General features: G+C 36.0%; 2 long non-coding RNA genes across 2 annotated transcripts; both read left to right on the forward strand.

Annotated features, from left to right (window-relative positions):
* Nucleotides 1-956: 956 nt before the first annotated feature.
* On the forward strand, nucleotides 957-4404 carry LOC123465988. Its single transcript, XR_006641258.1, has 2 exons — nucleotides 957-1081; nucleotides 3802-4404. It is a non-coding gene; the product is annotated as an uncharacterized LOC123465988 (long non-coding RNA).
* Nucleotides 4405-4752: 348 nt separating this feature from the next.
* LOC123334391 lies at nucleotides 4753-6910 on the forward strand. The gene is made up of 2 exons (XR_006552145.2): nucleotides 4753-5306; nucleotides 6795-6910. It is a non-coding gene; the product is annotated as an uncharacterized LOC123334391 (long non-coding RNA).
* Nucleotides 6911-7446: the final 536 nt, after the last annotated feature.

Genomic DNA, 7446 nt, shown 5'->3' on the forward strand with positions numbered 1-7446 from the left:
CCCTTTAATGTTTTCACATGACCTAATGGACTCTTAGGCTTCCCAAGTGGCACTCGTGGTAAAGAACCTGCCTGCCAATGCAGGAGACCTAAAAGACACAGGTTCAATCCCTGGGTCAGGAAGATCCCCTGGAGGATGGCAACCCCCTCCCATATTCTTGGCTGGAGAATTCCATGGACAAAGGAGCCTGGTAGGCTACAGTCCATAGGGTCATAAAGAGTCAGACACAACTGAAGCATAAGGACTTAGCCTGCATGCAATGGACTCTTAAGACACTAAATTTCTAAGTTTTTGCATTTATAACTAACTGCTATTTGTTTCCAGTCAGGTACACTGGTTCTTTTCTCTTTTTTTGGCTGAAATCCAGTAAGATTTGTTTTAAATTGATGCAAAACCCTGGAGTCTTGGTTTATAATTTGAATTTATTAATTGCTACTAAAATCATATGCCTAAAATTATGTAAATCTATGTGTAAATCTTGCCCAGAGAATTCCATGCACAGAGGGAGCCTGGTGGGCTACAGTATATAGGATCGTAAAGAGTTGGACACCACAAAAGAGACTTAGCACACACATGTGGCGATAAAAAGAATTACTAGTATTTGAAACAGATGCTCTTCCTTCCACCAGATGGCACAACAGTATTAAAAATCAGGCAAAGATGGCCTATCAAAACTATCAATGCATAAGGCAGATTTCTGGGCTTTAGATTTGACTAATTAAGCAAAATAAACATACTTTTTAAAAGAAAAATATGACTTGAAGTTCACTCTAGAGTCTAATTTCCACCAACTAGAAGGTGGAAATGCAGGAGACCTAAGAGACACAGGTTCAATCCCTGGGTCAGGAAGATCCCACCTTCTAGCCCAACTAGAAGGTGGGCTCCATGAGAGCATATAATTGCTCGATAAATACTTGGGTGGGTGGATGGACTGACGAGTAATCAATGAACACATGAGGAAAAAAAAGCTAAAACAAAATGTTCCACTTTGTTTTATTCACAACTCACTTCCCCTCCCCCACCCTTTTTTTTGTAGATTCCAATTCCTCTTCCTTTTCCATTTCCTAATAATCCAAACCAGGTAATTATACTTAAAGTTTTCCTTTAAGAAAGTATTTAAATGGGTACAAAAACCTTGAAAACTCTTGAGATTCATTTGGAAAGGAAGTTGATACCAAAAATAATGGTTCTCATTATCCTTTGGGGACCATTAGTGGGAACCCTTAGTGAAGCCTTTGAACTAGATTTAAGGTTATGGTTATGGTATAAAAGGATTATGTAAATTTTACTTTTGACAAGACTTTACTGGATGAGGAAAAATTACACAGAATGACAAAGTCACAAACCAAAAAATAGTGTATAACACAGCATATTAATTCCAAATTTTTAACAATACTTCTATTATAATTATAGGAAATTATATTATTAAAGTTGTGAAGTTATTGGGAATTTCCTGGTCTCCAGTGATTAGGACTTGGCACTTTCACTGATGGGCCAAGGTTCCATTCCTGGTCAAGGAGCTAAGATTCTGCAAGCTGTGAGTCTTGCCCAAAAAAAGAAAAAGAAAGATTCCCAAATATAGTCTTTTTTCCAACATTGTAAGCGTAAGTTTCATCATCTTTCCAAGAAATCCCAGCTACATTTGCAGTCAACAACAACCACAGAATAAAAAATTTGGACTATATGTTTCCAGAGATAGCAGGTGTGAAGGCTGGGTGGGTACCATGGTGTGGTGGGGGGAGGGGAAGCCTTAAAATATTAGTGAATGTCAATCCTACTGATGTACTTTTATATAAGCTAAGAATTCCAAAAAGCATGTTTTCATTAATCAAGTTATTATAAAATATATAACATACAAAAGATAAAATGCTGAATTATAACTTCTTGATTATTTGATTGTATCTTCTTTATTCCAGGTATAGCGGTAAATACTGCCCTGTTAATCTATAAAGTTTATAAAAATACTACATTCAACACCTACAACAACACATTACATTTAAGATGAGCCAGTTCATCATACAAATTACTGTCTTTATTAATCCAGTTCATTTGGAAATGAAATAAAGCACAGTTGTTAAGTTCAAAGCCAGAAAACTATCTCAATGCATGCAAGCAGCTCTACATTCACTTATTCATCTTCTCCAAACTATAAACTGACAAAACAACCTGTTCTATCATCGATGAGGATGAAGGTGAAGAGTCAAAAGATTTAAGAGTTATAGAAGAAACTACTTTAGGAGAGATGAAATAGACTTGACTATTTCTTCACTAATGAAGCATTTGCATAAATGCATATTATAATCAAACTTAAATCCCAATAGATAATTTTTTACTGAACTGCACAAAGTTCAACTTTTTAATGAGGCCCTATATTGATATAGTTATTTTGAGTTTCAGTTTATGAAAACACAGGTAAAACACTTGGGAGTTAAAAAAGAGAAAACTAAAAAATTTCATTTCCCACATACTTTGTGCACAAACATTTTCTGAAATCTAGATACATCTCACAGCAGATGTGTTTAACCTGGGATATCTTTTTCTTTAAGACGCATCATTAACTAAATGGTATACTTTATAGTTGATGGCATCTTAGAATTAGAGACCTGCAGTATTTCATAAAAATGGCAGAAAGTCAGGCCTAAATTATTGTGTGCCTGGGGTAAAACCTTTCAGGATTTGTCTACACAGATTATTTAAAGGCAATCATCTTGAGGAATATTTAAGTGTTCCAAAAACTTTAAGGTCAAACTAAATAAGAGCACAAGCCAAGTTTTAATTAGTGCTCTTTCTACAATCCACTCTAAGCATTATGATAGTCCATTTCCAACTGTGAATCATAGAAGTTCTAGCATACTCCTAATCATGTTAGAATTTATATATATACATATATATATATGAATACATATTCTGAAAATGTCTGGGGAAACTATCGTCAACAATTAATTATTGATGATTCCAAAATCGGCAAGTTCACCTTCACATCAAAACATGTCTAAAAGAGCACTGGCCTGTGGTGGGCAAGTCCAGATTCGAAGCTCATCTTTAAATTAGCTGTGTGACCTTGGGTAGATGTATTGATTTGCTGCCAAAGTCTCTTCCAGTGAAAATACTGACTCCTCCACATACAACTTATTCAAAAGTTACCAAATCTGATTTCATAATACTATACTTTATTTTTCTGAACTTTATTTAAGGTTATTGTTCTTGCCTAAGAATAAGCAGACCAGTGTTTAGCTTACACATTCTTGCATATATGTTGGGAAGGACAGCACTATAAACAGAGGCATTTGCCTTTTTGACACACGGGTCAATTCCTCAAGCAAGCTGTCAGTCTCTTAGAGCAGGGCCACATGAAAGCTACACAGCAATATGAAACTGCCTGTATAAGCAAACCCTTGAAGCAAAATCATAGCTGTCCTAAAATTCTGGTTCAAGTATCATTCACACAGGGAATTCACACATAATTTAAGAAAGATAGCACTTGTATATAAGTGTATACAGCCAGTTTCTCAGCCATTCACATCAATTTTCTGTATTTCAGATATAGTGAATACCATTACAAGGCAGTTACAAAAAAACAGTTCTATGAATTAAGGGAGCTCAAATCTAAATCTTGCATATTCATTTTAAAATCTTACATCACCTAAATAAAACATAAGCAGCAAAATGGAATTCATTTTTCAGCAAAAACAAAGATTTTCATATAGAAAATATTTTAGCTTATATACATACTAAGTTAAAAATAAGCTAAAAGTTAAACCCATTGTTTTCACTGATCTTTGATATTTTTTTCTTCCACAGTTAATAATTTCTATCTTGAACCAACTTGGGGTAAGTATTCATTTTTAAGCTACTATAAGCTACAAATCTACTTAATGGGCTGAAGCTATCCCAATAATTTTTTTTTAGGGCTTCTTTGGGTAAGACTTTTTTGCTATGGTTATACTGATAAAAGCAAGTGATATTTAATCTCAGAAAAGGTAAGAATAATTCTTACTGAACCATAAAAATTTATGGCAGAATGGAACCCAAGTAATCGACCTAAGGTAAAACTCATGAGTTATAAACTCATTTTCCTCCAAGATCGTTAGATCAGAATTTCAGCAGATCTAAAAGGTATTCTTTTCATAATGCCCATAGCATTTGAAAAAATTTCAGCTTACAGAAATTAGGTTAAGAAATTTCAAACAGTAAATTTTACCTCAAGCTTATTTTTGTCTTTTGGACAATTCATAGTTAACAGTGAGAAAAACCCGCTCTGAAACTACCAAATCTAGAAATGCTCTCATCTCCAGGCAAGGCAACAAATCTCCTTAACACAAAAGCATCAGCACTCTTGATGGAAACTCTGCAAACTTTGAGACTTCTACTCTGATTCTCACCCAAGTTTGCTTTCATTTAAAATATATATAAAAGAGAGAAAGAGACCAAAAAGGTATATTCCTTTTAAATATCTGAATTCATGTCAAATAAAATTAAAATTGATGCTTTTGAACTGTGGTGTTGGAGAAGACTCTTGAGAGTCTCTTGGACAGCAAGGAGATCCAACCAGTCCATCCTAAAGGAGATCAGTCCTGAATATTCATTGAAAGGACCAATGCTGAAGCTGAAATTCCAATACTTTGGCCACCTGATGCGAAGAACAAACTCATTGGAAAAGACCCTGATGCTGGGAAAGATTGAAGGCGGGAGAAGGGGGCTACAGAGGATGAGATGGTTACATGGCATCACCAACTCAATGGACACGAGTTTGAATAAACTTTGGGAGCTGGTGCTGGACAGGGAGGCCTGGCGTGCTGCAGTCCATGGGGTCGCAAAGAGTCGGACACAACTAAGCAACTGAACTAACTGAAGATTATATACAGTATGCATTTATCTTAACTTATCTCAAGAGAAACTGATGAATCAAAATATTCTCAATTTGAATTTTGAGAAAGAAACTGGATTTCACCCAAGTTTTCCTTCTGACAAAGTTTCATTGCCCCAGAGTACGTATTCTATGTTTCTTACCACTTCAAATGATCTTATCAGGCCACCAAGGGTGAAGTGAGAGGAATTAAGCTCTGTGTTGCAGAAAAGACACTTAATGGTTCAATTTATCAGCATTTAGGTATAAAAGAACCACATTATTTTCCTTCTCCCAACACACATGACTGTACCAATACTAATCCATCAATGTTAAATAAATATGGGAGACATGGGAGGAGGCAAGAAAAAAATGATGGCAAAAATACCTAGTTAACTATAATCTGTATTGTATATTTTGGCAGAAATAATTCTCTTACTACTATGTCAGAAGTTACACGGTGAGTAAAATCTCCAAATATCTTTTGTTTTTAATTAATTTATTTGGCTGCATAAGGGCTTAGTTGTGGCCCTTGAAACTTTAATCTTCGCTGTGGCTTGCAGGGTGCTTTTTTAGTTGCAGCATGTGAACTCTTAGTCGCAGCATGAGGAATCTAGTTTCCTGACCAGGGATCAAACCCAGGTCCCCTGTGCTGTGAGCATGGAGTTTTAGCCACTGGACCACCAAGGAAGTCCCTCCAAGTATCTTTTAAGCATTACTATACATTTTAAATCGGAGAAGGCAATGGCACCCCGCTCCAATACTCTTGCCTGGAAAATCCCATGGACGGAGGAGCCTGGTAGGCTGCAGTCCATGGGGTCGCTAAGAGTCAGACATGACTGAGCGACTTCACTTTCACTTTTCACTTTCATGCATTGGAGAAGGAAATGGCAACTCACTCCAGTGTTCTTGCCTGGAGAATCCCAGGGATGGGGAGCCTGGTGGGCTGCCGTCCATTGCTCACACAGAGTCACACAGAGGGGTCACACAGAGTCGGACACACTGAAGTGACTTAGCAGCAGCAGCAGCATACATTTTAAATACTTTTATCCTAAGAGTTTAATAGCCTCAGATTGTGCCCATACTGATGTTAATAATATGATTAAAATAGATGTAAACAAGACCAAAAAAATTACACATGCTTCTTCAGATGATGTACTTTAAAATCAATATATTTATTAAAACTTCACAAATATTTTAGAAAATAACAGCAACCACCGTAAGTCCTTATACTGTAAGACAGAGGAGCATTTAGCCTCTGAAAGTGGTTAGAAATTTTAGGCGCCCTCTTTGGCAGGTTTAGTATCTTGCTTCTATTTGCTTCTGAAATGCTTTAAAGTCTTAAGAACGACCTGCTCCCAAGACAAACACTGGGCGTAACCACTCATCCGTAGGTTAAGATATTATCAGTAAGTCGTCTGTGGGCCATGATTATGCCAACAAGCTCAGTAACACTAGCCAAATCAGATGTGGCTCTTAAATTTCAAGTAACAAGCCATAAATGTGCTATGGATAACTTGAATATTGCTTAAGTAATAAAGAATCTACCAAACTACAAACTTAAAGTAAGAAATAATAAAAGCTTCACAACCTTAGTAAGGAACACAAAAGACAGAGAATTGTTTCTGGGACCTCGCAAAACCCAGTTCTGTTGCTTACTGAATAAACCTTGGGGCAACCTTTCTAAATTTCATTTTCATCTGTGAAGTGGGAATAATACCACCTAACTTCACAGGATTCTTTTGAGGATTGAGAGCTATAACATAGATATTCAAGAAATGGTATCCATACTATTTATTTGACTAAATGTCTCTAAAAAACAAAAATGTTCCTTATATCTAAAATATAAGAAAGGCAAATGTGAAGGCAATATCACCTATTGTAGGAGCAGATATTCCTCCAGAAATGTCTTAAACTAAAATTTTAATCAGTTTTTTCTCTATTATAGATGGTGCTGGATACTTACAGTGAGAAGATTACCTACTTCTACCCTATCCACAGTGTATGGTAGTTGTATCATTTTGCATACTTTGTAAACGTTCCAATGAAAACTCTAAAATGCAACATGTGGATCATGTGCTTTAGTTATTCTTTAAAGACAATTTTTAATACAACCTAAAATCTTTACTAATGTCGGTTTAGATGCATCAAAACTATTAAAACATAAGTAAATGTCATTCTTCAGACAAGTACTCAAGCTTTCTTGAGAAATGTTGTGAGCAGCTTGTTTTAGAAAATCCTATTCAGTGTCAGTAAGAAGCAATTTCTTCCTGCCAAACAGTGAAAGCAGAATCAAATTCTTTCACGCTGGGTCAAGATCGTCCTACCCTTCACTCAGTGAAGCACAACCTTGTCAAAAACAAGTCCCGTATTACACACCCAAGGACCAGGATTTTATGGATTTTAGAAAATTAATACTGAATATAAACCTTATAACTCTTTCCGAGGAGTCTGAGGCAACAACCTGAAATCAAACATTCTAAAGTTTCTCAGCAAAACAGAGGGGGAAAGAGCCTCCTGTCAGTTCAGTTAAAGTTTACCACCAAGAGCTTTGACACTAAACAAGGGGGAAAAAAAACAAAACCTTTTTTTGTTAATTT

The sequence above is a fragment of the Bubalus bubalis genome, chromosome 7 (genome assembly GCF_019923935.1).
Source record: "Bubalus bubalis isolate 160015118507 breed Murrah chromosome 7, NDDB_SH_1, whole genome shotgun sequence".
Classification (NCBI taxonomy): Eukaryota; Metazoa; Chordata; class Mammalia; order Artiodactyla; family Bovidae; genus Bubalus; species Bubalus bubalis.